A 12,305-nucleotide genomic window follows, 5' to 3' on the forward strand; every position below is an offset into this window, starting at 1 on the left:
TTGAATTGGAACTTGGTTATATTACTTGCTCTGGCCAATGTGATTTCAGCAAATGTGACACAAGCAGCTTCTTGAAAAGCATTTGTGCACTGGAACTCCCTCCTCTTTTAGTTGGGAGCATGAGATCATTATGCAAACAAGTCCATGCTAGGCTTTTGCAGAGGTCTTGAGAAGAAAAATTGAAGCACCCTTGCTGACATCCAGCATCCATTGGCAGACATGTGACTAAGGCCATTTTAGACAATCCAGCCCCAGGCAATCTGTCATATGAAGATGGCCTCATGAGTGATTTCTAGAGAGGAGAGAAGGACTGCTCAACTGGACCTGCCCAAATTGCTGCCCACAGAGTCATGACCAACTTAAAAGGCTCTTGGTTTCAGACACTAAGTATTGAGGTAATTTGTATCACATCAATGGTTAACTGCAACACTCTCCTAAACTCATTCTAGTCAAAGAAGGTTAATTGCAATACAGACAATACCAAGATCTCAATGGATTTTACACTTCGGGTTTATTTCTAACTCACATAAAACCCACTGAAGATTTTTCTGGTCAGTCAACTCTCCTTGTCAGCCCTCTTTCAAGTAGTAATCCAGGAATTATGTCTTCGTTCATCACCTGGGGTGCTATTATCTAACATATCACCTCTCAATTCACCGAAAGGACCATCTCATCCTGGAAGTGACTTCATACACTAGCCATATTGTCTTAGCAAGATGTAAAATAGATAGAAGACGTATCCTGACTCTATATTTGCCATCTCTGATTTATGCATACAGCCCTTTGTTATTCATACTTTCTTAGGACATGAACAAGTATGTCCCTTCTTCCTACACGGAACTCTAACCTTAGAAATAAGAGTCATATCTACTAGTTTTTCTTGCAGTACCCAATCTAAATCCTTGTATATGGTAGAGATGTCCTTGTAAAGACTTATAGTCTTACATAATTTTCAGCGTACATTTAGAAACTCTATTTTATTTAATTCTCACAAAATTTTAAGATAGTAAATATATAATTATCTCCATTTTTTTACAAATAATAGAGCTGATGATCAAGATTTGTAAGTAATTTTTCCAAAGTTACTACCTAGGAAATGGCAGAGCTGGAACTGAAACCCAATAATCTGACTTTAAGCCTTTATCACACTACCAAACACATTTATTTAAGTAAACTGAACTTTTGCTTTCTTTCCCCTAATTTATCCTATATCCAATTCAGTCACTGACTGTTATTAATTCTTCTCTCATAATGTGTTTCCTTTCTTTTAAATTCTTATTGCAGTGTTACCTGGTTTAGGTCATTGTCACTGTATGCCTAGATTACTCCAAAAGACTCCTAAATTATAACCACTGCCTCTAGTCTCCTCCCGCTCTAATTAGTTCTTAATGCTGTTGTCAAAATAATAGTACTTAACACAGCATTTCAATAGTCATTTTCTGGTTCAAAAAGCCCCAATTTCACAACTCTACACGGTAGGAAAAAATATGGACTCATTAGCTAGGTATTTATGGTACTCCCATACTTTGGCCCCTGAAATACCTGTCACACTGTAGCTCACTCTGTACTAGTCAGACTAATCTACCCAATCTCCCCTAAATTATCCGTGCTGTAGGCATGCTATTTTGTCTCTACGTAAGTTATGCCTTCCCTATCCCCTCAAGTTTTTTCACTGTCCATTCCTCCCCTATAGGTCCCTGAGAAAAATTCTGACTAGTCTAAGTCACTCTTGGAAATCCCATTATTCCTGCATTTATTGATTTATGCAAATTTCTGCCCAATGAGACATGGGGGAAATTCTGCAGAGATGCTTCTGGGAATGGCTTTCTTGCTCTTATAAGACAAAAAGAACTTTGGTTTCCAGGCATATGGCATGGAAGATATACTTAAAAATACCCCTTTACAAAAAGTTTAAATGCAAACATTTTTAAAATGTATTTTTAAATGCATAATTAAACCTGAAAAAGTAGGGGGAAAATCTAGGTAGCAGAACCCAAAAACTGAGCTTAATATCAAAGTGGTCATTCATCTGGAGTGTTGTGTTAGTCTTGGTATCTATAATGCTTGAGTTTTAGTGGATGAATGAAGTCAGGAGACAGGGTCTTAGCCTGTGCCAGATGAATAGTTTCAGCCAAGATCCTCTTATATAGTTTAGACATTCAAAAAGCTATACCCTTAGTCAGGGCCAGGACTGGGGTGAAGCCAGAAAGGCACTTAATTCACCCTCTTCACAGCCCTGCCCTTAGTGAATGGGTAGACTGTAAAACAAATCTACCTACCAGGACTTAGAGTAGGAAGGGAACTTGTCTGTCTCTGCCTGGACTCCCCTGAAAATTTGTAAAGAGAGGTCTGCCCACCCATGCGTTAGAGGTTAAAAGTCTCATTTCCTACTGTATTAACCTGCTAGAACTGCAATAACAAAATTCCCCAGACTAGATTGCTTAACCAGCAGAAATTTATTTTCTTGCAGTCTGGAAGCTAGAAATCCAAGATTAAGATATCATCAGGTGTGGTTTCTTCTGAGGTCTCTCTCTTTAGCTTGCAAATCACTGTTTTCTCCCTTTGCCTTCAGGTGGTCTTCCTTTGTGCATATGCATCCCTGGTGTTTCTTCCTTTTTTTATAAGGAAACTAGTTCTATTGGATTAGGGTCTCACTATTATGGCTTCACTTAAACCTAATATTTCTTTAAAGGTACTATCCATAAATATAATCATACTGGAGGTTAGGATTCAACATATGAATTTGGAAGCATATACAATTCAGTTCATTATACCTACTTAGTTTATTAACATCAAGGTCAAGATAAGAACAAGAATTTATCCTGGGGTGCCTGGGTGGCTCAGTCAGTTAAGCAACAACACTGTTTTGGCTTAGCTCATGATCTCATTGTTCGTGAGTTTGAGCCCCTGTTTGGGGTTTGTATTGACAGGGTGGAGCCTGCTTGGGATTCTCTCTCTCTCCCTCTCTCTCTCTGTCCCTCCCCTGCATGCTCTCACACACATTCTCTCTCTTTCTCTCTCTCAAAATAAGTAAACTAAACTAAACTAAACTAAACCAAACAACAGAAAAAGAATTTGTCCTAAGTTAGAAGAACACCTGGCTGCCTGATAAAGCAGAATGAGAGAATAAATTCTCTCTACATAGATAAAACTTCAATCCTGGCCCCATGAGATTTCTTTAGAGAAAGCCCTGCTGATATGATTCCACAACACAAAATTACAAAGGACATGAGGAATCAAGGTATCATGAATCAACAGCAAACATAACTAACAAACAGTATACTTTAACAACCAAAACCAATAATTAAATTACTCATTACGGAATATGAAATAATGGTCTACAATGTTTAAAGAAATAAAAATTGGAATTGAAAACATGAGACAGAAACAACAGAAAAGATTTTAAAAGCCAGATATATTGTAATGACAACTAAATGGAAATTCACAAATGAAAAACAGAATAACCAACAGTAAAAACTCAATAGGAGGAAAGTCGAAGATGGTGACATAGGAAGATCCGAAACTCATGTCCTCCCATGGACACACTAAGTCTGCAGCTACAGAGACACCTGGCTGACTCATTGGTAGAGCATGTGACTCATGATCTTGGGGTTGTGAGTTCAAGCTCCACATCGAGGGTAAAGATTACTTAAAAATAAAACCTTTAAAAAATTAAAGTAAAATCTTAACCAAAAAAATCTACAACTACCTGTTGATCACATCCCTCTGGAAAAAGATATGAAATCAGAATGAACTGTTTTTTGTAACAAAAGGTAAAAGGACTACGCTGACATGGGTAGGAGAGGCAGAGACATGGTCTCACACAAAACCACCCCAGGTGCACCAACACACATTTGGGAGAGACCTTATCAGACAGGCACTCCTCCTGGAGGAGCAAGGGTTTGGTGCCCTACATTAGGCATCCTGGCCCCTGGGATCTGTACCAGAATGATGAGTTCCCAGAATGTCTGGCTTAAAAAACCAATGGGGCTGACATCTGCAGTTTGGGGGGGGGGAATCTTNAAAACTGAGTTTCCCCTCTAGGATAACTTTAGTATAGTCTCACCAGCCCCCAGACCCAGAGTAAAAATAGCAGTTTGAAAAGTACTATATGAGGGAGATTCATTTGCTGATCTGGGGGCACTGGTGGGAGGGGTGAGGTACAGTTGAGATGTTCCCTGGGGACAGAAGAAGTAGTAGATGCTATTGTACTTTCCCCATGATCTGCTGGCCCAGGTAGGCAAGCACAGGGGAAGCACCATCCCAATCACCTTGCTGGGATGAGTGGGGAGGAGGAAGCAGTCTTGGTACTTGCTGAGACCACAGAGCACAAGAGATTAGAGTGCTCCCCAGCTGTCTGGCTGTGTTGGGGAATTATTAAGCATTGGAAGCATTTTCTTGCTTTGCTAAAATCTGTAACAGCCGTTGAGACACTCTCCTGCCCCATGGCTGGGGCTGGTGAGCAGGAGTGGTAGCAACCTTGTCTCTCTCACAGCCTAAAGCTGGTGTGCATGCTCCAGCAGGGCACCATCCCACTGACTTGTTGAAGCCAGTGGGTGCAGGCAGTCAAGCCATTTTCCCACTGCTTATCTGAAGCCATTACGTGTGCCCTGCCTTCTACACACTCCAGCTGCCTTGCTAAAGCCAGTGGCCACATGTAATCTACATAGCATATAACCCTTGATCACTTGGCCCTTGTGGCCAAAAGTGCTGGCATTCCAGAGCTCCACAGGGCTCCAAACCCCAGAAAGAGCTTTTGTAGGCTGCCACACCCAGAGCCCTGAAAATACAGCAGACTGATACACAACCCTAGTCTTTCTGTGAACAGGGCCTATTCACTTAGCCTGAAGCTTCAGTCTAAGGGACAGGCTTCAGTTTCCCACACATTAGGAGACTAATGATGTGCTTCCAGGGAATGAAAGTAGGGAGACATCATCCTTGTGTACACCCTTGACATTGCTACAGCTTGACAAGTCTTCCCAGAAAAGAGCTTATACACTGGTGTGGAGCCCAAATTTTTGCAACTATCATGCAGGGGACACCTGCATATCTCCTGGTCTGGAGGCCAGCAGCAATTACAATTGCAGCTCCACAGTCTGTATATATCTGCATACTTTAAAAGCTGCTACCTGAGTGTCTGGCTTCTTATCAGGCTGAAGCCAAATGCTAAATGAGATGCTTGCATCACTAACAGGTCTTGGTACAGCCTCAACAATGGGGGCATATCAAGAATAAACCAGGCAGTTTAAACAATCACAAGGGTTCCAAGAGACAACCAAGGGCTAGGGCAAGGTTAAATCAGAAGGGTCATGACCTACAAAATACCATTCTTTCAAGACTAAGAGAGATAGTTGGTTTGCCGAACACACAGAAACAAACTCAGAGAGTCAAGCAAAATGAGGTAACAGAGAAAACTGTTCCAAATGAAAGAACAAGACAGAACCTTAGGAAAAAAAAAAAAACTTTAATGATATGTAGATATGTAATCTATCTGATAAAGAATTCAAAGTAGTGTTCATAAAGATGTTCACTGAACTAAAAAAAAAAAGAAGAAGAAGAATGGATGAATACAGTGAAAACTTTAACAAAGACAAAGAAAACATAAGAAAGTACCAAACACAAGCAATAGAGCTAAAGAGCACAATAACTGAACTAAAAACTACCCTAGAGGGGTTCAATAGCAGACTGGATGAAAACAGAAGAATGGATCAATGAACTGGAAGATAAATCAATGAAACTCACCCAGACACAGCAGCAAAAAGAAAGAAGAATTAAGAATGATAAAGATAATTTAAGGGGCCTCTGGGACAACATCAAGCATTATAACATTTGCAATACAGGGGTCCCAGAAAAGAAAAGAGAGGAAGAAAGAGGCAGAAAAATTATTTGAAGAAATAATGGCTAAAACATTTCCCACTCTACCAAAGGAAACAGTTACCCAGGTTCAGGAAGCCCAAAGAGTTCCGAATAAGATAAACCCAAAGAGAATCACACCAAGACACATAATAGTTAAAATGTCAAAAGTTAAAAATAAAGAAAGAATCTTAAAAGCAGCAGGAGAAAAACAAATTGTTACATGCAACTGAAGTACCATAAGGCTTTCAGCAGATTCTCAGCAGAAACCTTATAAGGCAGAAGGGACTGGCATGACATACTCAAAGTGCTGAAAGGGGAAAAAAAACCTTCCAATCAAGAATCCTGTAGCTGACAAGATTATCATCCAGTTTTAAAGCAGAGATAAAGAATTTTCCAGACAAGCAAAGGCTAAAGGAGTTTATCACTACTACACTAATTTGGAGTAATAAATATTAAAGTGACTTCTTTAAGCAAAAATACATGGCACTAATTAATAATAAGAAAACATACAAAAGAAAAAAACATCAATTGGAAAAGATAAACATACAGTGAAGGTAGTGTATTAATCACTTATAAAGTTACTAAAAAGGTTGAAAGACAAAAGGAATACTATTAACTGTAACTACAATAATTAGTTGAGGGATATATAACATTTAAAAAAAGTGACATCAAAACATAAAACATGATGTGGAGAGTGAAAATATAGGGTTTTGGAATGTATTCAAATTTAAGTTGCTATCAAATAAAAATAGACTATTATACACACAGGTTGAGATATGTGAATTTCATGGTAACCATGAGCAAAGTTTTAAAGTAAGCACACAAAAAGAAAATGAGAAAGGAATCTAAACATAACACACACACACACACACACACTCATCAAACCATAAGGGAAGAGAGAAAGGGAAGAAAAGGAACAGACAGAAACTATAAAAACAGCCAGAAAACTTTTAACAGAATGGCAACAACGCATACCTATCAATAATTACTTAAAGTGCAAATGGACTAAATCTTTCAACCAAAAGACAGTATGGCTGAATGAATAAAAAAAGAAAGTGATGTATATACTGCCTACAAAAGACTCCCTCAGGAGACACAGAGACTGAAAATGGGGAGATGGAAAAAGAGATTCCATGCAGATGGAAACAAAAAGGAAGCTGGTGTAGTTGTATCTGTATCAGAAAAAAAACCAACCTTAAAACAAAACTGTCACATTAGACAAAGAGGGACACTATATAATGATAAAGGGATCAATTCAGCAAGAAGATATAACATTTATTGATATATATGCACCCAACATAAAGCAACAAAAAATATAAAGCAAAAATTAATAGACCCAGAGGGAAAAATTGATAGCAATACAATAATAGTAGGGAACTTTAATACCCCATTTACATAATCCTGACAGAAAATCAATAAGGAAACATCAGCCTTTAATTATAAATTAGACCAAACAGACTTAATAGATACATATAGAACATTCCATCCATAAGCAACAGTATACACATTCTTTTAAAATGCACATGAAATATTTCTCCAGGATAAATCACATACTAGGTCACCAAAAAAAAAAAAAGTTTCAACAAATTTAAGATTGAAATTCTATCAGGCATCTTTTCTAAATCTAATGGTATGAAACTAGAAATCAATTATAGGAAAAAACTGGAAAAACTACATATATGTGATAGAAAATGTTACTGAACAGCTATTGAGTTATAGAAGACATCAAAGGGGAAATAAAAAAGTATCTAGCGACAATGAAAACAAAAATACAACATATCAAAATCTATGATATGCAACAAAAGTGGTTCTATGTGGGAAGTTCATAGCAATACAGGCCTATCTCAAGAAACAAGAGAAATATCAAATAAACAATCAATTTAACATTACATCTAAAGGAACTAGAAAAAGAAGCCCAAAGTTAGCAGAAGGAAGGAAATAATGAAGATTAGAGCAGGAATAAATGAACAAGTGGAAAAAATCAATGAAACTCAGAGTCGGTTCTTTGAAGAGAGAAACAAACTGCCAAGCCTTTAGCTGAACTCACAGGAAAGAAAGAGGGTTCAAATTAAAAAATCAGAAATGAAAGAGAAGCTACAACTGGAACCAGATAAATACAAAAGACCATAAGAGACTACTATGAACAATTATACAACCAACAAATTGAACAAAAGGAATGAATAAATTGCTAGAAATTTACAATCTTCCAAGACTAAATGAATTACGTAGAAATAGAAAATCTGATAAGATCTCCTGATAAGAAGACTGAATCAGTATAAAAAAAATCTCCAAAAAAAAAAAAAACCCAAAAGATGGATTCACAGGTGAATTGTGTTGAACATTCAAAGAAGATTTAATAGTTATTCTTCTCAACGCTTCCAAAAAAAACTGATAAGAGGGAAGACTTCCAAATTTAATTTTACAAGGCCAGCACTATCCTGGTACCAAAACCAGATAAGGCTGACACACAGACAAAAATCTCTGATGAACACAGAAACAAAAAAATCCTCAAAAATATTAGCAAACCAAATTCAACAATTTATTAAAAATATGATATGCCAGGTTGAAGTGGGATTTACTTCTGTGATACAAGGATGGTTCAACATCTGCCAATCAGTCAACATCATATACCACATCAGCAAAATGAAAGATACAAATCATATGATCGTCTCAATATAGGTAGAAAAAGCATTTGGCAAAATTGAACATCCATTTATGATAAAAAGTTTCAACAAAGTGGGTACAGAGGAAATGTATTTTGACATAATAAAAGCCACATATGACAAACCCACAGCTAATATCATATCCAACAGTGGAAAGCTGAAAGCTTTGCCTCCAAGATAAGGAACTGAAAGAGAATATCCACTATCCCCAGTTTGATTCAACACAGTATTGGAAGTCGTGGCCACAGTATTAGGCCAGAAAAAGAAATAAAAGGCATACAAATTGGAAAGGAAGAGGTAAAACTCCCTATTTGAAGATGACATGATTTCTATATACAGAAATCCCTGAAGATTCCACCAAAAAAATTGTTACAACAGATAAATGAATTCAGGAAAGTTCCAGGATACAAAGTTAACATACAAAAATATGTTATGTTTCTACATTAATAACAAACTATCAGAAAGGGAAATCAAGAAAAACATTTCCATTTACAATTGCATCAAAAAGAATAAAATACCTAGGAGTAAGTTTTACTAAGAAGATGAAAGACAGGTACACCTAAAACTATAAGACATTGATGAAAGAAACTGAAGAAGTCACAAATAAATGAAAAAATATTCCATGTTCATAGATTGGAAGAATATTGTTAAATGTCCATACTAACTAAAGCAATCTCTAGATTCAATGCAATGCCTATTAAAATTCCAATGAAATTTTTCACAAAATTGAAATAAATTCTAAAATTTGCATAGAACCATAGAAGGCCTCCAATATCCAGACCAACCTTGAGAAAGAAGAACAAACGCAGAAGTACCATGCTCCTTGACTTCAAACTATGCTATAAAGCTATAGTAGTCAAAACAGTATGGTAGTGGCATAAACACAGATATGTAGATCAATGAAACAGATCAGAGAGCCCAGAAATAAACCCTAAAATATATGGTCAACTAAAACATGACAAAAGAGGCAAGAATAGACAATGAAGAAAGGACAGTGTCTTCAATAAATGATGAGAGGAAGACTAGACAGCTATATGCAAAAGAATGACTCTGGACCACTATCTTACACCACATACAAAAATTAACTCAAAATGGATAAAGACTTGAATGTAACGCCTGTAACCATAAAACTCCTAGGAGAAAACATACACAATAAACTCTTTGGCATTGGTACGGATGATGTTTTCTTGGATCAGACTCCAAGATCTTGGATCAGGGAAGGAAAACAAAAGCAAAAATAAACAAATGCGACTACATCAAACAAAAAAGCTGCTGCACAGTGAAGGAAATCACCAACAAGACAAAAGTGCAACATATTAAATGGGAGGAGGTATTTGAAAATCATATATCTAATAAGGGGTTAATATTCAAAACATACAAAGAACTTCTACAACTCAATAACAACAACAACAACAAAAACCAATCTGGTTAAAAAATGGGCAAAGGACCTGAACATTTTTCCAGAGAAAGCATACAAATCCAACAGGTACATGAAAATCTACTTACCATCACTAGTCATCAGGCAAATGCAATAAACCACATTGAGATATCACTTCATACTTGCCAGAGTGGCTATTATCAAAAGGACAAGAAATAACAAGTGTTAGTGAGTATGTAAAGAATGAGAATCTTCATACACTGTTAGTAGGAATGTAAATAGGTGCACCCACTGTGGAAAACAGTTTAGAGATTACTAAAAAAAAATTAAAAATAGAGCTACAGTATGATTCAGCAATTCAACTATTAGGTGTCTATATAAAGAAACTGAAAACACTCATTCAAAAGATTGGTACTTCCCTATGTTCATAGCAACATTGTTTATAATTGCTAAGATATGGTAACAACTTAAGTGTCCACCAACAGATAAATGGATAATGAAGATGTGATATATGATACCACTGAGTCATAAAAGAATAATAAAATCTTGCCATTTACAACATGTATAAACCTTGAGGGTATTATGCTAAGTGAAATAGGTCAGATAGAAAAAGACAAAAACCACATGATTTTACTTACCTGTGGAATCTAAAAATAAACAAAACAAAACAAAGCCCAGACTCACAGATACAGAGAACACATTGGTGATTGCCAGAGGGGTGAGAATGGAGGAGAGAGGTGATGAGGTGGGTGAGGGGAATTAAGACATACAAACTTCCAATCATAAAATAAATAAGTCATGAGTATGTGATATACAGCATAGGGAATAATCAATAATATTGAATTAACTTTGAAGTGACAAATGGTAACTAGACATATTGTGGTGGCCATTCCACTAGGTACATAAATGTCAAATTAGCATGTTGTCCATCTGAAACTAAAACTAATATATTATATGCCAATTACACTTCAATTAAGAAAAGAAATAATGTAAGTAAAATTTCTTAAAAGAATACTGAATGAATTAATTAAAAGAGCCGATGTAAGCACAACTGAGGTGAGAATTAGTTAACTGGGATGAGAATTATCTAAATTAAAGCACAGAAAGACCAAGAGATGGGGATTTGAAATAAGGGTAAAAAAACATGGAAGGTAGTAGGAAGATAGATTTAGAAGGCCTAACATGTGTCTACTTGGAGTTTCAGAAGTCAATAGTGGAGACAATGAAAAAGAGCAATAATATTTTTTCTATAACTGATTGAAGACACAATCTGATTTTCAGACTCAGAAAGTACAATGAATACCAAGAAGATAAATAAAAAAGCACTAACGAATATCATGGTCAATGTGCAGAACATTAAAACAAAGATCTTAAAAATACCAGAGAGGAAAGGTGAGAATGTCTACTTGGGAATAATAATTAGACTTGAAATCAGTAGCAACACAAACCAGCAGCCAGTAACATAAGAGCTCTAAAATGCTGTGATAAAATCCCCATCAACCTAGAACTGTATATCAAAGCAAACTACTCTTTGAGAATAAGGGTGAAACAAGTATGTTTTTAGACAGAGATTTAAAATATTTACCATCAGGGAAAACCTAGTAAGGGAATTCCTTAGTAATGTACTGTAGAAAGGAGAACAGATGTGAGAAGGGAAGATAAGCAATAAAAACGATAAATCTATAAGCAAAGTGAAACAAAGACTGATTATTTGAAATTACACTAATATCTTACTAACAAGATTTAAACAGCACTGTTAAGTAAAGCTAAACTAATGGTGAATAGTAAGTTGCAAGCCAAGAGAGGAATAAACAGAATACAGGAGTACAATAATCTTGTGCTATTTGGGAGGAACAAAAAGCTATAGAATAAACCTTAGATCTAGTTAAATGCACTTACTAAATTTCAAAGACAATCACAAAGAGTATAAAATAGAGCACATAATTTTGAAAATAAAAAAACTGGCATAAGGAAAAAAAATCAAACCCAAATATGGCAGTAAGAGAAAGAAAAAGAAAAAAAATGGGGGGATGAGTAAGAATAAAATTATAAAAACAAATTCAAGTATGCCACTCATCATAAATAGTGAACTGACCTCTCTATTAAAAGATAAAAAATTATTAGAAAGCATTTTAAAATCTATATACTATTTAAAAGAAACACACTACAATACTAGTACAAAAAATGTTGAAGGAAGAAAGGTGAAAAGATACCTTGGCAAATTCTAACCAAATGGTTAATGTAAGCTAACCTGCCATAGTTACATTAATATCAGACAAAATAAACTCTAAGGCAAAAAAAAAAAAATGTAAAGGTGCACTACATAATGATAAAAAGTTTCTAAGGTAATATGCACTTGGAATTACAAAATAACTTCCTAAAAGTGTTTATGTGTGGCTGTAGAAATC

This window comes from Crocuta crocuta, unplaced genomic scaffold (assembly GCF_008692635.1).
Source record: "Crocuta crocuta isolate KB4526 unplaced genomic scaffold, BGI_CrCroc_1.0 scaffold207, whole genome shotgun sequence".
In the NCBI taxonomy this organism is placed as follows: Eukaryota; Metazoa; Chordata; class Mammalia; order Carnivora; family Hyaenidae; genus Crocuta; species Crocuta crocuta.